Consider the following 18790-nt stretch of genomic DNA (forward strand, 5'->3'; position numbering starts at 1 on the left):
AATTGAAAGTTGGATTGTATCCTTATTTGTCCTGCCTGTCTGCATAGTATAGTTTTCTTTATATATCCCTGCCTACTTGCATAGCATAGTCTTTCTTTATAATTCCATAAGCAAGATGCTTGATTAATTACAACATTCTTATCTTCAAAACTTGTTTGCACTCAATTTTCAAGAATGTATCACATGAAAGTTCTTTGAAACGAAGGATTGAGGAATTAAACAATTTTGAGGTAAGCAAAAGATTAGGATAAGTGGTGGTTCTAGTTGTATGATTATGTATTGAGGTTGCATGCTTGTGAAAACTTGCATGGGAGCTCATAGGCAGGATATGAAGTTCAAAGAAGTATTGTGGAGATTCTCAAAAATCAATTGATCCGAGAAGCAGCAAACGAAACAAAAAGAAAAGTAAAGAGAATACAAAAACAAAAAGAACATGGCCCAAGGTTCTGAGCATCAATTACTAGGCAGAAAAAGAAAGAAAGAAACAAAAACTCAAAGAGTTGTTATTCTAGTAAATGCTTGTGGTTGAAGTGTGTCAAGGAAAGAGGCTTGAGCAAGTAAATCCTTAGGGGTGCTTTAACACCTAATACCTTAAAACCAACTGGTTTAGGAGTATTGATTGAAAACTTATTTAAAGAGCCGCCTTGAGACATGACACTTAGAGTCGAGGCCAAAGCACAGAAACTATAAGCTGCTTCAAGGTGATTACATATAAAGAGATCTCTATAGTACCATTCGGATGAAAATCCTAAGACCTACGACTCCCAATATGTAAGGACTAGTGAGCACTGAAATCCTTGCATGAGCATATAATTTAGAGTTCACCCCACTGTTACTTAATCACTTCACTCACTGTACTTTACAAATGTTCTTCAATCCATCTTAGTTGAAAGAACCTCTGAGCATAGTTCATTTCTTGCTTGGGGACAAGCAAGCTTTAAGTTTGGTGTTGAGATGACAAGTCATCTTAGCCTAGTTTCACTAGTCTTTTTCTTTTGTTTTCACTTGAATTATGCACTTTCTTGAGGTCTAAGCAAGCCAATTTGGGTAGATTTTCATACTTCCTTTGATTTAATCAACCATAGATGAATTAATGCAATTTCATGAGGTTTTATGCTATAATTGTTGCATATTATGATAGATTGAATATCTCATGATCTTGAGCATAGCTTTGATGTGTTTGGTTGATTAATGATAGGTGAAGAAAGCTTGGAGAAAGGTTGAAGCAAGAAGGAATGGCTAGGAGCAAAGAGAGGGCAATGGAATAAGTGAAAATGAACCAGGAAGCAAAAAGCTGGACCAAAAGTTAGCCTCAAACTTTTGCACAAACTCTTGGGTGAAAAGTTAGCCCCAACGTTAGCCTCCAACTTTTGGGCTAACGTTGGCACATGAGAATTTCTCCCTGGGGCACCAAAAGTTTGCGCCAACGTTAGCCTCCAACTTTTGGGCTAACATTGGCGCATGAAAATCAATGAAGGAGGAGCAAAAGTTTGCGCCAACGTTAGCCTCTAACTTTTGGGCTAACGTTGGCGCCATAAGTATACAAGAGGAGGCCAACGTTGGAGCAAAAGTTAGACCCCTAACTTTTGCCCCAACGTGGATAGCAGCAAAGCATGTCTACTGATATGAAAAGTTAGAGTAAAAGTTAGCCTCAAACTTTTACTCAAACTTTTACTCAAACTTTTGCAAAACTCCAACCCGGTTCAATTGGTTCACTTTGATTCCTCTCCAAACTCCAAGAGCAATCAACCAAGGCCTCTCTCAACCCAATTCCACCAAGAGCAAAGGCCCAATTCAAAGCTTGAAGATCATTTGAAGAAAGTGTATAAATAGGATAGAATTCAAGTTATTCAGGGAGCTTCCCTTTTTAGTTTTCATAGAGTTTTCTTTTCGGTTGGCATTGGGAGCTCACTTTTACATTCTAGCATTGTTGTTTTAATTCAAGAGAATTGGGGAGGAGAATTGATCTCTCTTCTTCCTTGTTCTTGCCAAGCACTCTTTACTTTCCTTGCTTCGGATCTTAGGGAGAGAATTGAAGAAATTCTGTTTCAATCTCACCTTGGGATCTTGTTTAATTTTCTGCTGAATTAAATTTCAGTTTCGGTTCTTTGCTTCTTCATCTAATCTCTTTGCAATTTACAATTTCCTTGCAATTGTTCTTGTTGGATCTAGGAAGGCATTGAGATCTAGACTTGGTTCTCTAGTCTCTTGGGTCCTGAGATCCGGATTTCCCATTTACCACTCCCTGTTTAATGTTTCCATGCTCATTTACTTTTCTGTTTAAGATCCGGTTTGATCCAACCCATTCTCTAATTCTCTGCTTGTTGCAATTTTACTTTTCCTTGTTTAATTTCGGCAAATCCAACTCCCAATTCCCTTTACAATTCACGCCATTTACATTTCTTGCATTTTAAGATTTTGCAATTTACATTTCTTGCGTTCTAAGTTTCCGCCATTTAATTTCTTGTTCTTTAAGATTCAACACTTTAATTCCTGTTCTCTTTAATTTCATGCCAATTACCCATTCCCTTTACTTTCTATGCAATTTAAATTCTGCAAATCACAAATCACTCAACCAAATCTTGATTCGCTTGACTAAATCAACCACTAAACTAAAATTGCTCAATCCTTCAATCCCTGTGGGATCGACCTCACTCCCGTGAGTTATTATTACTTGATGCGACCCGGTGCACTTGCCGGTAAGTTTTGTGTCGGATCGTTTTCCGCACATCATGCGCTGTCACCGCACGGCTAATCATCTGTCGATTCTCGATCATGTTGGAATAGAATCCAGTGATCCTTTTGCGTCTGTCACTACGCCCAACACTCGCGAGTTTGAAGCTCGTCACAGTCATTCCTTCCCAGATCCTACTCAGAATACCACAGACAAGGTTTAGACTTTTCGGATCTCAGGAATAGCCACCAATAATCCTAGCTTATACCACAAAGACTCTGGATGCACGAATTCGAACACTCTGTTGTCAGGAGAGGTAATCAAATTCGTGAACCAGGAACCCAAGAAATACACATTCAATCTAAGATAGAACAGAGGTGGTTGTCAGGCACACATTCATAAGTTGAGAATGGTGATGAGTGTCACGGATCATCACATTCATCATGTTTAAGTGTGATTGAATATCTTAGAATGGAGACAAGCGTGATTGAATAGAAAATAGTGGTAATTGCATTAATCCATCGAGACACAGCAGAGCTCCTCACCCCCAACAATGGAGTTTAAAGACTCATGCCGTGGAGATACAATGTAAAACGTGAAAATGTCATGATGTACAAAATAAATCTCTAAAAGTAGTTTTTATACTAAACTAGTAACCTAGGTTTACAGAAAATGAGTAAACTAAGATAGGTAGTGCAGAAATCCACTTCTGTGGCCCACTTGGTGTGTGCTTGGACTGAGCATTGGAACTTTCACGTGCATAAGCTATTCCTAGAGTTAAACGCCAGCTTTAATGCCAGTTTGGGTGTTTAACTCCAACTTTTATGCCAGTTCTGGCATTTTGACACCAGAAAAGGCCGGAGAGCTGGAGTTTTGACGCCAATTTATGTCGTAAAAACTCGCTTAAAGTATGGACTATCATATATTTCTGAAAAGCCCTAGATGTCTACTTTCAAACACAATTGGGAGCGCGCTATTTAGAGTTCTGTAGCTCCAGAAAATCCACTTCGAGTGCAGGGAGGTCAGAATCCAACAGCATCTGCAGTCCTCTTTCAGCCTCTGAATAAGATTTTTGCTCAGGTCCCTCAATTTCAGCCAGAAAATACCTGAAATCATAGAAAAACACACAAATTCATAGTAAAGTCCAAAAATATGATTTTTGCACAAAAACTAATAAAAATATACTAAAAAGTGGCTAAATCCTACTAAAAACTATATGAAAATACCCCCAAAAAGTGTATAAAATATCCGCTCATCATTCATCCACTCCCATCTTTACCCCAACATCTTTACATAGCAGAGAGATTAAGCTTGGGTAAGCCATTTTGGCGTCAGTGGAGTTCTTATTTGCAATTGTGTAAAGCTCACAAGAAATTAGATGATGAATCTCCACTTCGTTTCCCAGCATAATGCAATAGATCATCACTGCTCTTTTGACAGTAACTTCAGAGCGGTTACTGGTGGGCAGTATAGAACACCCAATGAAGTCCAGCCAGCCCCTAGCGACTGGTTTGAGATATCCTCTCTTTAGTTGATTTAGGACCCCCTTTGTGTTGGTTATCCACTTGGTTCCAAGGATGCATATGTCCTCTAGAACTTGGTCCAAGCGCTTATCTAATCTCACCATTCTCCTATTAAAAGATTCTGGATCATCTTGTAGTTGAGGCAGCTTGGAGACCTCTCTTATTCTGTCCAGGTGGAAGTAAATAATCTTCCCTCTGACCATAGTTTGAAAGGTATAGAAGGTGGTTCCAGTCATTCTCTGCTTATCTGTTTGCCATAGATTTGAGTAGAATTCCTGAACCATGTTTCTACCCACCTTTGTCTCAGAATTAGCTAGAATTTCCCAGCCCCTGTTTCGAATCTGCTCTTGGATCTCCAGATATTCATCTTCTTTCAGATCAAATTTAACTTTTGGGATCATTGACCTTAGACCCATTATTTTGTGGTAATGGTCTGCATGTTCTTTGGTTAAGAACCTCTCTTGATTCCAAAGTGGTTTTGGAGTGTTCTCTTTCTTGCCTCTTGGAGTGGTTTGTTTTCCCTTAGGAGCCATGATTTTAGTGAATCTTTGCTCAGTGATCACAAAAAACACACCAAACTTAGAGGTTTGCTTGTCCTCAAGCAAAAGAAAGGAAGGAGAGGAATAGGAGGAGAAGCAAATTCGAGTTGTGGAGGAGAGGGGGTGGCCGAATGTGAATTTAAAAGGGAGGGGGTGGACGAAAATTTTGATAAAAGATATGCTAGAAGATATGATTTGTAAAAGATAAGTATGATATGCAAAAGATGTAATTTTTAAATTGAAAAGATATGAGAGAGTTTTGAAAAAGATAAATCTAAATTTAAAAAGATAGTTTGATGAGTTGAAAAAGATTTGAAAAGATATTAAAAAGATAGATGAGTTTTGAAAAAGATTTGAAAAGAAATTAAAAAGATATATGAATTTTGAAAAAGATTTGAAAAGAATTTGAAGATGAATGAAGAAATATTTTTAGGATTAAGAATTTTTTTTTTGAAATTGAAATTGAAAAATGAGAATTTGTAACATGTTCATGCAAGAAATTATGGATGAAAACATGAAAATTTGAAAAAAATTGAGTTGGAAACAAAACTTCCTCCCTTCCACATTCCTGGTGTTAAACGCCCATAATGGCATCCATTCTGGCGTTTAACGTCCAATTGTTGCTTGTTTTAGGCGTTTAACGCCCAGCCAGGTACCCTGGCTGGTGTTAAACGCCAGAAAGCCTTTGTCACTGGGCATTTTTCTAAACGCCTAAGATGCTATAATTCTGGCGTTTAACGCCCAAAATGGTACCCATTCTGGCGTTTAACGCCCAGAAAGTTATCTTTACTGGTGTTAAACGCCCAGAATGGTGCCCATTCTGGCGTTTAACACCCAAAGATGCCTCTTACTGGCATTTTCGTGCCAGTGAGCTCCTTTTCTCTACTTCATGCTCTGAATCCTTCTGTAACTCTATGAACTTCTGTAATTGAGAATTAATCTTGAAGATAATTTATATCAAACTCCTATAATTATTATTTAAATAACAAATAAACTATGCCAATGGCCGGGTTGCCTCCCAGCAAGCACTTCTTTATTGTCTTTAGCTAGACCTTATTGAGCTTTAATCTAGTCTCAGTTTTGAGCATTCTTGCTCAACATTGCTTTCAAAATAATGCTTGACCCTCTGTCTATTAATAATGAACTTTTTGTCAGAGTCAATATCCTGAAGCTCTACATATCCATATGGTGACACACTTGTAATCACATATGATCCTTTCCACCGGGATTTTAATTTCTCAGGGAATAGTCTGAGCCTAAAGTTAAACAGCAGAACCTTTTGTCCTGGCTCAAAGACTCTGGATGACAGATTTTTGTCATGCCACCTTTTTGCTTTCTCCATGTAAATTTTTGCATTTTCGAAAGGATTGAGTCTGAATTCCTCTAGCTCATTCAGCTGGAGCAATCTTTTCTCTCCAGCTAATTTGACATCAAGGTTTAGGAATCTGGTTGCCCAGTAAGCTTTATGCTCCAGTTCCACAGGCAGGTGACAGGCCTTCCCATACACAAGCTGTTATGGAGAAGTTCATATAGTAGTCTTGAATGCTGTTCTGTATGCCCATAGAGCATCATCCAAGCTCTTTGGTCAATCCTTTATACGGGCAATTACAGTCCGTTCCAGGATTTTTTTTTAGTTCTCTATTAGAGACTTCATCTTGCCCATTTTTTTGTGGATGATATGAAGTTGCCACCTTGTGGCTAATTCCATATCTGACCATAGCAGAGTAAAACTGTTTATTACAGAAATGAGTGCCTCCATCACTGATTAGTACTCTAGGGACACCAAATCTGCTAAAGATATATTTCTAGAGGAACTTCAGTATTGTCTTAGTATCATTAGTGGGTGTTGCAATTGCCTCTACCCATTTAGATACATAGTCTACTGCCACCAGAATATAAGTGTTCGAGTATGATGGTGGGAAAGGCCCCATGAAGTCAATACCCCATACGTCAAGCAACTCAATCTCTAAGATACCTTGTTGAGGCATGGCGTAACCATGAGGCAGATTACCAGCTCTCTGGCAACTGTCACAGTTACGTACAAACTCTCGGGAGTTTCTATAGAGGGTAGGCCAGTAGAAGCCACATTAGAGGACTTTTGTGGCTGTTCGCTCACCTCCGAAATGTCCTCCATATTATGATCCATGGCAATGCCATAGGATCTTCTGTGCCTCTTCTCTAGGCACGCATCTACAGATTATTCCGCCTGCGCATCTCTTAAAGAGATATGGTTCATCCTACAAGTAGTACTTTGCATCAGAAATTAATTTTTTCTTTTGCTGCCTGCTGTACTCCTTGGGTATGAATCTCGCAGCCTTATAGTTTACGATGTCTGCAAACCATGGTACTTCCTGAATGGCAAAGAGTTGCTCATCCGGAAAGGTTTCAGAGATCTCAATAAGGGGGAGGGCCGCCCCTTCTACTGGTTCTATCTGAAATAGGTGATCTGCTTCTTGGTTCTCTGTCCCTTTTCTGTCTCTTATCTCTATATCAAACCCTTGCAGAAGCAACACCCATCTTATGAGCCTGGTTTTTGAATCATGCTTTGTGAGTAGGTATTTAAAAGCAGCCTGGTGGTGCACGAAATTGTGATTATCAATGGCGCCATCAACATGGTACGCTCAATTGCAATCTCAACTCTTTATCACAACTTCGCACAACTAACCAGCAAGTGCACTGGGTCGTCCAAGTAATAAACCTTACGCGAGTAAGGGTCGATCCCACGGAGATTGTTGGTATGAAGCAAGCTATGGTCATCTTGTAAATCTCAGTCAGGCATATTCAAATGGTTATGGATGATTTATGAATAAAGCATAAAATAAAGATAGAGATACTTATGTAATTCATTGGTGAGAATTTCAGATAAGCGTATGGAGATGCTTTGTCCCTTCCGTCTCTCTGCTTTCCTACTGTCTTCATCCAATCCTTCTCACTCCTTTCCATGGCAAGCTGTATGTTGGGCATCACCGTTGTCAGTGGCTACGTCCCGTCCTCTCAGTGAAAATGTTCAACGCGCTCTGTCACAGCACGGCTAATTATCTGTCGGTTCTCAATCAGGTTGGAATAGAATCCATTGATTCTTTTGCGTCTGTCACTAACGCCCAGCCTTCAGGAGTTTGAAGCTCGTCATAGTCATTCAATCATTGAATCATACTCAGAATACCACAGACAAGGTTTAGACCTTCCGGATTCTCTTGAATGCCGCCATCAATTCTAGCTTATACCACGAAGATTCCAATTAAGGAATCCAAGAGATAAACATTCAAGCCTTGTTTGCTTGTAGAACGGGAGTGGTTGTCAGGCACGCGCTCATAAGTGAGAATGATGATGAGCGTCACATAATCATCACATTCATCAAGTTCTTGAGTGCGAATGAATATCTTGGAACAAGAATAAGCTGAATTGAATAGAAGAACAATAGTAATTGCATTAATACTCGAGGTACAGCAGAGCTCCACACCTTAATCTATGGTGTGTAGAAACTCCACCGTTAAAAATACATAAGAACAAGGTCTAGGCATGGCCGTGAGGCCAGCCCCCAAAACGTGATCAAAAGATTCAAAGATCTCAAGATCTGATCTAAGAACTAGATGTCCAAAGACGAAAATACAATAGCAAAAGGTCCTATTTGTAGAGAACTAGTAGCTTAGGGTTTACAAAGATGAGTAAATGACATAAAAATCTACTTCCGGGCCCACTTGGTGTGTGCTTGGGCTGAGCATTGAAGCTTCTATGTGTAGAGACTTTTCTTGGAGTTAAACGCCAGCTTTTGTGCCAGTTTGAGCGTTTAACTCCCATTCTTGTGCCAGTTCCGGCGTTTAACGCCAGGCAGTTTTGAGCTGATTTGGAACGCCGGTTTGGGCCATTAAATCTCGAGAAAAGTATAGACTATTATACATTGCTGGAAAGCCCAAGATGTCTACTTTCCAACGCAGTTGAGAGCGCGCTAATTGGGCTTCTGTAGCTCCATAAAATCCACTTCGAGTGCAGGGAGGTCAGAATCCAACAGCATCTACAGTCCTTTTCAGCCTCTGAATCAGATTTTTGCTCAGGTCCCTCAATTTCAGCCAGAAAATACCTGAAATCATAGAAAAACACACAAACTCATACTAAAGTCCAGAAAAGTGAATTTTAACTAAAAAATAATAAAAATATAATAAAAACTAACTAAAACAAACTAAAAACATACTAAAAACAATGCCAAAAAGCGTATAAATTATTCGCTCATCACAACACGAAACTTAAATTGTTGCTTGTCCTCAAGCAACTGAAAATCAAATAAGATAAAAAGAAGAGAATATGCAATGAATTCCAAAAATATCTATGAAGATCAGTATTAATTAGATGAGCGGGATCTTTAGCTTTTTGCCTCTAAACAGTTTTGGCATCTCACTCTATCCTTTGAAATTCAGAATGATTGGCTTCTATAGGAACTCAGAATCCAAATAGTGTTATTGATTCTCCTAGTTAAGTATGATGATTCTTAAACACAGCTACTTTATGAGTCTTGGCCATGGCCCAAAGCACTCTGTCTTCCAGTATTACCACCGGATACATACATGCAACAGACACATAACTGGGTGAACCTTTTCAGATTGTGACTCAGCTTTGCTAGAGTCCCCAATTAGAGGTGTCCAGGATTCTTAAGCACACTCTTTTTGCCTTGGATCACAACTTCATTATTTCTTTTTCTTTTTTTTTTGTTTTTTTTTAATATTCACTACTTTTTCTTGCTTCAAGAATCATTTTTATGATCTTTCAGATCCTCAGTAACATGTCTCCTTTTTCATCATTCTTTCAAGAGCCAACATTCATGAACAACAAATTCAAAAGACATATGCACTGTTCAGGCATACATTCAGAAACCAAAATATTGCCACCACATCAAAATAATTAATCTGTTATAAAATTCAAAATTCATGCAATTCTTCTCTTTTTCAATTAAGAACATTTTTCATTTAAGAAAGGTGATGGATTCATAGGACATTCATAACTTTAAGGCATAGACACTAAGACACTAATGATCATGTAATAAGACACAAACATAGATAAACATAAGCATAAAATATTCGAAAAACAGGAAAATAAGGAACAAGAAAATTAAAGAACGGGTCCACCTTAGTGATGGCAGCTTGTTCTTCCTCTTGAAGATCTTATGGAGTGCTTGAGCTCCTCAATGTCTCTTCCTTGCCTTTGTTGCTCCTCTCTCATGATTCTTTGATCTTCTCTAATTTCATGGAGGAGGATGGAATGTTCTTGGTGCTCCACCCTTAGTTGTCCCATGTTGGAACTCAATTCTCCTAGGGAGGTGTTGATTTGCTCCCAATAGTTTTGTGGAGGAAAGTGCATCCCTTGAGGCATCTCAGGGATTTCATGATGAGTTGGATCTCTTGTTTGCTCCATCCTTTTCTTAGTGATGGGCTTGTCCTCATCAATGAGGATGTCTCCCTCTATGTTAATTCCAACTGAATAACAGAGGTGACAAATGAGATGAGGAAAGGCTAACCTTGCCAAGGTAGAGGACTTGTCTGCCACCTTATAAAGTTCTTGGGCTATAACCTCATGAACTTCTACTTCCTCTCCAATCATGATGCTATGAATCATGATAGCCCGGTCTATAGTAACTTCAGACCGGTTGCTAGTGGAAATGATTGAGCGTTGGATAATCTCCAACCATCCCCTACCCACGGGCTTGAGGTCATGCCTTCTCAGTTGAACCGGCTTCCCTCTTGAATCTCTCTTCCATTGAGCGCCCTCTTCACAAATGTCTATGAGGACTTGGTCCAACCTTTGATCAAAGTTGACCCTTCTTGAGTTTGAAAGGGACCTCGGGGATCACCTTCTTCATGGCCACACCTTCATAGAAGTGGTCTTGGTGCACCCTTGAGATGAATCTCTCTATCTTCCATTACTCGGAGGTGGAAGCTTTTGCCTTCCCTTTCCTCTTTCTAGAGGTTTCTCCGGCCTTAGGTGCCATAAATGGTTATGGAAAAACAAAAAGTAATGCTTTTACCACACCAAACTTAGAAGGTTTGTTCGTCCTCGAGCAAATGAAGAAAGAAGAGAGTAGAAGAATAAGAAATAGAGGAGATGGAGGTGGCTTTGTGGTTCGGCCAAAGGGAGAGAAGTAGTGTTTAGGTTGTGTGAAAATGAGGTGGTGAAGATGGGTTTATATAGGAGTCGAGATAGGGGTAGGGTTCGGCTATTATGGGTGGGTTTGGGAGGGAAAGTGGTTTGAATTTGAATGGTGAGGTAGGTGGGGTTTTATGAAGGATGGATGTGAGTGGTGAAGAGAATAGTGGGATTTGATAGGTGAGGGGTTTTTGGGAAGAGGTGTTGAGGTGATTGGTGAATGGGTGAAGAAGAGAGAGAGTGGTGGGGTAGGTGGGGATCCTGTGGGGTCCACAGATCCTGAGGTGTCAAGGAAAATTCATCCCTGCACCAAGTGGCGAGCGAAAACGCTCTCTATGCCAATTCTGGCGTTTAACGCTGGGCTGGTGCCCATTTCTGGCGTTTAACGCCAGCTTCTTGCCCTTTCCTGCGTTTAACGCCAATCTGGTGCCCCTTTCTGGCGTTAAACGCCCAGAATGGTGCCAGACTGGGCGTTAAACGCCCATTTGCTGCCCTTACTGGCGTTTAAACGCCAGCAAGGTTTTCCCCCAGGGTGTGCTGTTTTTCTTTCTATTTTTCATTCTGTTTTTGCTTTTTCAATTGATTTTGTGACTTCCCATGATCATCAACCTACAGAAAACACAAAATAACAAAGGAAATAGATAAATATAACATTGGGTTGCCTCCCAACAAGTGCTTCTTTAATGTCAGTAGCTTGACAGTGGGCTCTCATGGAGCCTCACAGATAATCAGAGCAATGTTGGAACCTCCCAACACCAAACTTAGAGTTTGAATGTGGGGGTTCAACACCAAACTTATAAGTTGGTTGTGGCCTCCCAATACCAAACTTAGGGTTTGACTGTGGGGGCTCTGTTTGACTCTGTTTTGAGGGAAGCTCTTCATGCTTCCTCTCCATGGTAACAGAGGGATATCCTTGAGCCTTAAACACAAAGGATTCTTCATTCACTTGAATGATCAATTCTCCTCTGTCAACATCAATCACAGCCTTTGCTGTGGCTAGGAAGGGTCTGCCAAGGATGATGGATTCATCCATGCACTTCCCAGTCTCTAGGACTATGAAATCAGCAGGGATGTACTGGTCTTCAACTTTCACCAAAACATCCTCTACAAGTCCATAAGCTTGTTTTCTTGAATTGTATGCCATCTCTAGTGAGATTCTTGCATTGTACCTCAAAGATCCCTAGCTTCTCCATTACAGAGAGAGGCATGAGGTTTATACTTGACCCTAAGTCACACAGAGCCTTCTTAAAGGTCATGGTGCCTATGGTACAAGGTATTGAAAACTTCCCAGGATCCTGTCTCTTTTGAGGTAATCTCTGCCCAGTCAAGTCATCTAGTTCTTTGGTGAGCAAAGGGGGTTCATCCTCCCATGTCTCATTACCAAATAACTTGTCATTTAGCTTCATGATTGCTCCAAGGTATTTAGTAACTTGCTCTTCAGTTACATATTCGTCCTCTTCAGAGGAAGAATACTCATCAGAGCTCATGAATGGCAGAAGTAAATTCAATGGAATCTCTATGGTCTCATTATGAGCCTCAGATTCCCATGGTTCCTCATTAGGGAACTCATTGGAGGCCAGTGGACGTCCATTGAGGTCTTCCTCAGTGGCGATCCCTGCCTCTTCCTCCTCTCCAAGTTTGGCCATGTGGGTCATGTTAATGGCTTTGCATTCTCCTTTTGGATTCTCTTCTGTATTGCTTGGAAGAGTACTAGGAGGGAGTTCAGTAATTTTCTTGCTCAACTGTCCCACTTGTACCTCCAGGTTTCTAATGGAAGACCTTGTTTCATTCATGAAACTTTGAGTGGTTTTGATTAGATCAGAGACCATGGTTGCTAAGTCAGAGTGGCTCTGCTTAGAATTCTCTGTCTGTTGCTGAGAAGATGATGAAAAAGGCTTGCCATTGCTAAACCTGTTTCTTCCACCATTATTGTTGTTGAAACCTTGTTGAGCTCTCTGTTGATCCTTCCATGAGAGATTTGGATGATTTCTCCATGAAGGATTATAGGTGTTTCCATAGGGTTCTCCCATGTAATTCACCTCTTCCATTGAAGGGTTCTCAGGATCATAAGCTTTTTCTTCAGATGAAGCATCCTTAGTACTGCCTGGTGCAGCTTGTATTCCAGACAGACTTTGAGAGATCATATTGACTTGCTGAGTCAATATTTTGTTCTGAGCCAACATGGCATTCAGAGTATCAATTTCAAGAACTCCTTTTTTCTGATTCGTCCCATTGTTCACAGGATTCCTTTCAAAAGTGTACATGAATTGGTTATTTGCAACCATTTCAATGAGTTCTTGAGCTTCTGTAGGCGTCTTCTTCAGATGAAGAGATCCTCCAGCAGAGCTATCCAATGACATCTTGGACAGTTCAGACAGACCATCATAGAAGATACCTATGATGCTCCATTCAGAAAGCATATCAGAAGGACACTTTCTGATTAATTGTTTTTATCTTTCCCAAGCTTCATAGAAGGATTCACCTTCCTTCTGTCTGAAGGTTTGGACTTCCACTCTAAGCTTACTCAATTTTTGAGGTGGAAAGAACTTTGCCAAGAAGGCATTGACTAGCTTTTCCCAATTGTTCAGGCTTTCTTTAGGTTGTGAGTCCAACCATATCCTAGCTCTGTCTCTTACAGCAAAAGGGAATAGAATAAGTCTGTAGACCTCAGGGTCAACCCCCTTAGTCTTGATAGTGTCACAGATTTGCAGGAACTCAGCTAAAAACTGATGAGGATCTTCCAATGGAAGTCCATGGAACTTGCAATTCTGTTGCATTAGAGAAACTAATTGAGGCTTTAGCTCAAAGTTGTTTGCTCCAATGGCAGGGATAGAGATGTTTCTCCCATAGAAGTTGATAGTAGGTGCAGTAAAGTCACCCAGCACCTTCCTTGCATTGTTGGCATTGTTGTTATTTTCGGTTGCCATGGGTTCTTCTTCTTTGAAGATTTCTGTTAGGTCCTCTACAGAGAGTTGTGCTTTAGCTTCTCTTAGCTTTCGCTTCAAGTTCCTTTCAGGTTCAGGGTCAACCTCAACAAGAATGCTTTTGTCTTTGCTCCTGCTCATATGAAAGAGAAGAAAACAAGAAAATATGGAATCCTCTATGTCACAGTATAGAGATTTCTTTGAGGTGTCAGAGGAAAAGAAAAATAGAAGGAAGAGGTAGAAAATTCGAACTTATCAAGGAAAGATAGAGTTCGAATTGTGCATTGAGGAGGAGTGTTAGTCCATAAATAGAAGGATGTGAGAATAAGGGAAGAAATTTTTGAAAATAAATTTTAAAAACATTTTGAAAAATAGTAATTGATTTTCGAAAACTAAGAGTGGAAAAGAAATCAAGTGATTTTTGAAAAAGATTTTGAAATTAGAAATCAAAAAGATATGATTGAAAACTATTTTGAAAAATATGTGATTAAGAAGATATGATTGAAAAGTTATGGTTTTAAAAAGATGTGATTGAGAAGATATGATTTGAAAAACAATTTAAAAAGATTTGATTTTGAAAATTAATGACTTGGCTAACAAGGAAAGATATGATTCAAACATTAAACCTTTCTCAACAGAAAAGGCAACATACTTGAAATGTTGAATCAAATCATTAATTGTTAGCAAGTATTTTTGAAAATGGAAAGAAATTGATTTTGAAAACATATGATTGAAAAGATATAATTTGAAAAAGATTTGATTTTGAAAAATTTTGAAAACTTGAAAAAAAATTTGAATTAAAAACAAAATCTTCCCTCTAGTGCCATCCTGGCATTAAACACCCAGAATGGTATCCATTTTGGCGTTTAACGCCCAAAACACTACCCTTTTGGGCATTAAACGCCTAGCCAGGTACCCTGGCTGGCGTTTAAACGCCAGTTTTCCTTCCTCACTGGGCGTTTTGAATGCCCAGCTTTTTCTGTGTAATTCCTCTGCTGAATGTTCTGAATCTTCAATTCTCTGTATTATTGACTTGAAAAGACACAAATTAAGATTTTTTTATTTTTAATAATGAGGAATAATCAAAATGCAACTAAAATAAAATAAACAATGCATGCAAGACACTAAACTTAGAAGTTTGTATACTACTGACACTAACAAATTGAGAATGCATATGAGACACAACAAAAAACTCAAGACAAGAGAATTTAAAGATCAGAGCAAGGAAATCCTCAAGAACAACTTGAAGATCAATGAAGACACATGAATGAATTCGAAAAATGCAAGAAGAAAAGAAACATGTAATTGACACCAAACTTAAAATGAGACACTAGACTCAACAAGAAACATAAAAATATTTTTTATTTTAAGATTTTTATAATTTTTTTTGGATTTTTCGAAAATTAAGTGGAAAAGAAAATAAAGATATCAAAATTCTTAATGAGAATTCCAGGAATCATGCAATGTTAGTCTAAAGCTTTAGTCTAAAGGAATTAGACATGGCTAGCCAAGCTTTAGCAGGACATTACATTCAAGAGCTAAATTGATTAGAATCAATCAGCTTTGGTGATGATAAGAACATCACCTTGAAACACTAGAATTCATTCTTAAGAACTCTGAAAAAAAATACCTAATCTAAGAAACAAGATGAACCGTCAGTTGTCCAAACTTGAACAATCCCCGGCAACGGCGCCAAAAACTTGGTGCACGAAATTGTGATCATCAATGGCGCCATCAACATGGTACGCTCAATTGCAATCTCAACTCTTTATCACAACTTCGCACAACTAACCAGAAAGTGCACTAGGTCGTCCAAGTAATAAACCTTACGCGAGTAAGGGTCGATCCCACGGAGATTGTTGGTATGAAGCAAGCTATGGTCATTGATGAGCGGATAATTTATATGCTTTTTGGCATTGTTTTTAGATAGTTTTTAGTAAGTTCAAGCTACTTTTAGGGATGTTTTCATTAGTTTTTATGTTAAATTCACATTTCTGGACTTTACTATGAGTTTGTGTGTTTTTCTGTGATTTCAGGTAAATTCTGGCTGAAATTGAGGGACTTGAGCAAAACTCTGAAAAAGGCTGACAAAAGGACTGCTGATGCTGTTGGAATCTGACCTCCCTGCACTCGAAATGGGTTTTCTGGAGCTACAGAACTCCAATTTGAGCGCTCTTAACGGCGTTGGAAAGTAGACATCCAGAGCGTTCCAGCAATATATAATAGTCCATACTTTATTCGGAAATTGACGACGTAACTTGGCGTTGAACGCCAAGTACATGCTGCTGTCTGGAGTTAAACGCCAGAAAAACGTCATGATCTGGAGTTGAACGCCCAAAACACGTCATAACTTGGAGTTCAACTCCAAGAAAAGCCTCAGCTCGTGGATTAATCAAGCTCAGCCCAAGCATACACCAAGTGGGCCCCGGAAGTGGATTTATGCATCAATTACTTACTCATGTAAACCCTAGTAGCTAGTCTAGTATAAATAGGATAGTTTACTATTGTATTAGACATCTTTGGTCTCAGTTTTGTTTTATTCCTCATCTTAAGAGGCTATTGATCACACTCAGGGGGCTGGCCATTCGGCCATGCCTGAACCTTTCACTTATGTATTTTCAACGGTGGAGTTTCTGCACACCATAGATTAAGGGTGTGGAGCTCTGCTGTACCTCAAGTTTCAATACAATTACTATTACTTTCTATTCAATTCTCTTTTATTCTTATTCCAAGATATACGTTGCACTTCACCTTGATGAATGTGATGATCCGTGACACTCATCATCATTCTCACCTATGAACGCGCGTGATTGACAACCACTTCCGTTCTACCTTAGGCCGGACGCATATCTCTTAGATTCCCCAACAGAATCTTCGTGGTATAAGCTAGATAGATGGCGGCATTCATGAGGATCTGGAAAGTCTAACCTTGTCTGTGGTATTCCGAGTAGGATCCTGGGAATCCGGAAAGTCTAACCTTGTCTGTGGTATTCCGAGTAGGATTCCGGTATTGAATGACTGTGACGAGCTTTAAACTCCTGAAGGCTGGGCGTGATGACAAACGCAAAAGAATCAATGGATTCTATTCCAACCTGATTGAGAACCGACAGATGATTAGCCGTGCTGTGACAGAGCATTTGGACCATTTTCACTGAGAGGATGGGATGTAGCTATCAACCAAGGGTGATGCCTCCAGACGATTAGCCGTGCAGTGACAGCGCATAGGACCATTTTCCCGAGAGGATTAAAAGTAGCCATTGATGATAGTGATGCCCTACATACAGCTTGCCATGGAAAGGAGTAAGAAGGATTGAAGGAAGAGTGAGTAGTGAAGTAGAGTTTCAAGAGGAGCACAGCATCTCCATATGCCTATCTAAAATTTCCACTATTAATTTACATAAGTATTTCTATCCCTTTTATTTTTTTTATTATTAATTTTCGAAACCATAAACCAATTTAATCTGCCTAACTGAGATTTACAAGGTGACCATAGCTTGCTTCATACCAACAATCTCTGTGGGATCGACCCTTACTCACGTAAGGTTTATTACTTGGACGACCCAGTACACTTGCTGGTTAGTTGAACGGAGTTGTGTCCACACATAGCAGAGAGCCACAAGAATAATTCCATATAAATTAAAGAATACAATATTGTGAGTATCACAATTTCGTCCACCAAGCATCTTGTAAATCTCAGTCAGGCAGATTCAAATGGTTATGGATGATTTATGAATAAAGCATAAAATAAAGATAGAGATACTTATGTAATTCATTGGTGAGAATTTCAGATAAGTGTGTGGAGATGCTTTGTCCCTTCCGTCTCTCTGCTTTCCTACTGTCTTCATCCAATCCTTCTTACTCCTTTCCATGGCAAGCTGTATGTTGGGCATCACCGTTGTCAGTGGCTACAGTCCCATCCTCTCAGTGAAAATGTTCAACGCGCTCTATCACAGCACGGCTAATCATCTGTCGATTCTCAATCAGGTTGGAATAGAATCTATTAATTCTTTTGCGTCTGTCACTAACGCCCAGCCTTCAGGAGTTTGAAGCTCGTCACAGTCATTCAATCATTGAATCCTACTCAGAATACCACAGACAAGGTTTAGACCTTCCGGATTCTCTTGAATGCCGCCATCAATTCTAGCTTATACCACGAAGATTCCGATTAAGGGATCCAAGAGATATCCACTCAATCTAAGGTAGAACGGAGGTGGTTGTCAGGCACACGTTCATAGGTGAGAATGATGATGAGTGTCACGTAATCATCACATTCATCAAGTTCTTGAGTGCGAATGAATATCTTGGAATAAGAATAAGCTGAATTGAATAGAAGAACAATAGTAATTGCATTAATACTCGAGGTACAGTAGAGCTCCACACCTTAATCTATGGTGTGTAGAAACTCCACCGTTGAAAATACATAAGTGATAATAGTGATAATTGGCTTCGGCCCCAGAGAGGGAACCAGAAGAACCAAGATGATCTAAGAACTAGACGTCCAAAGATAAAAATACAATAGCAAAAGGTCTTATTTGTAGAGAACTAGTAGCTTAGGGTTTACAAAGATGAGTAAATGACATAAAAATCCACTTCCGGGCCCACTTGGTGTGTTCTTGGGCTGAGCATTGAAGCTTCTATGTGTAGAGACTTTTCTTGGAGTTAAACGCCACCTTTTGTGCCAGTTTGGGCGTTTAACTCCCATTCTTGTGCCAGTTCCGGCGTTTAACGCCGGGCAGTTTTGAGTTGATTTGGAACGCCGGTTTGGGCCATCAAATCTCGGGCAAAGTATGGACTATTAACATTACTAGAAAGCCCAGGATGTCTACTTTCCAACGCAGTTGAGAGCGCGCCAATTGGGCTTCTGTAGCTCCATAAAATCCACTTTGAGTGTAGGGAGGTCAGAATCCAACAACATCTGCAGTCCTTTTCAGCCTCTGAATCAGATTTTTGCTCAGGTCCCTCAATTTCAGCCAGAAAATACCTGAAATCACAGAAAAA

General features: G+C 39.6%; 1 non-coding gene across 1 annotated transcript; it reads left to right on the plus strand.

Annotated features, from left to right (window-relative positions):
- The first annotated feature begins 13282 nt into the window (after positions 1-13282).
- LOC130972421 (small nucleolar RNA R71) lies at positions 13283-13390 on the plus strand. Its single transcript, XR_009083590.1, has one exon. It is a non-coding gene; the product is annotated as a small nucleolar RNA R71 (small nucleolar RNA).
- Positions 13391-18790: the final 5400 nt, after the last annotated feature.

The sequence above is a fragment of the Arachis stenosperma genome, chromosome 3, assembly GCF_014773155.1.
Source record: "Arachis stenosperma cultivar V10309 chromosome 3, arast.V10309.gnm1.PFL2, whole genome shotgun sequence".
Lineage (NCBI taxonomy): Eukaryota > Viridiplantae > Streptophyta > Magnoliopsida > Fabales > Fabaceae > Arachis > Arachis stenosperma.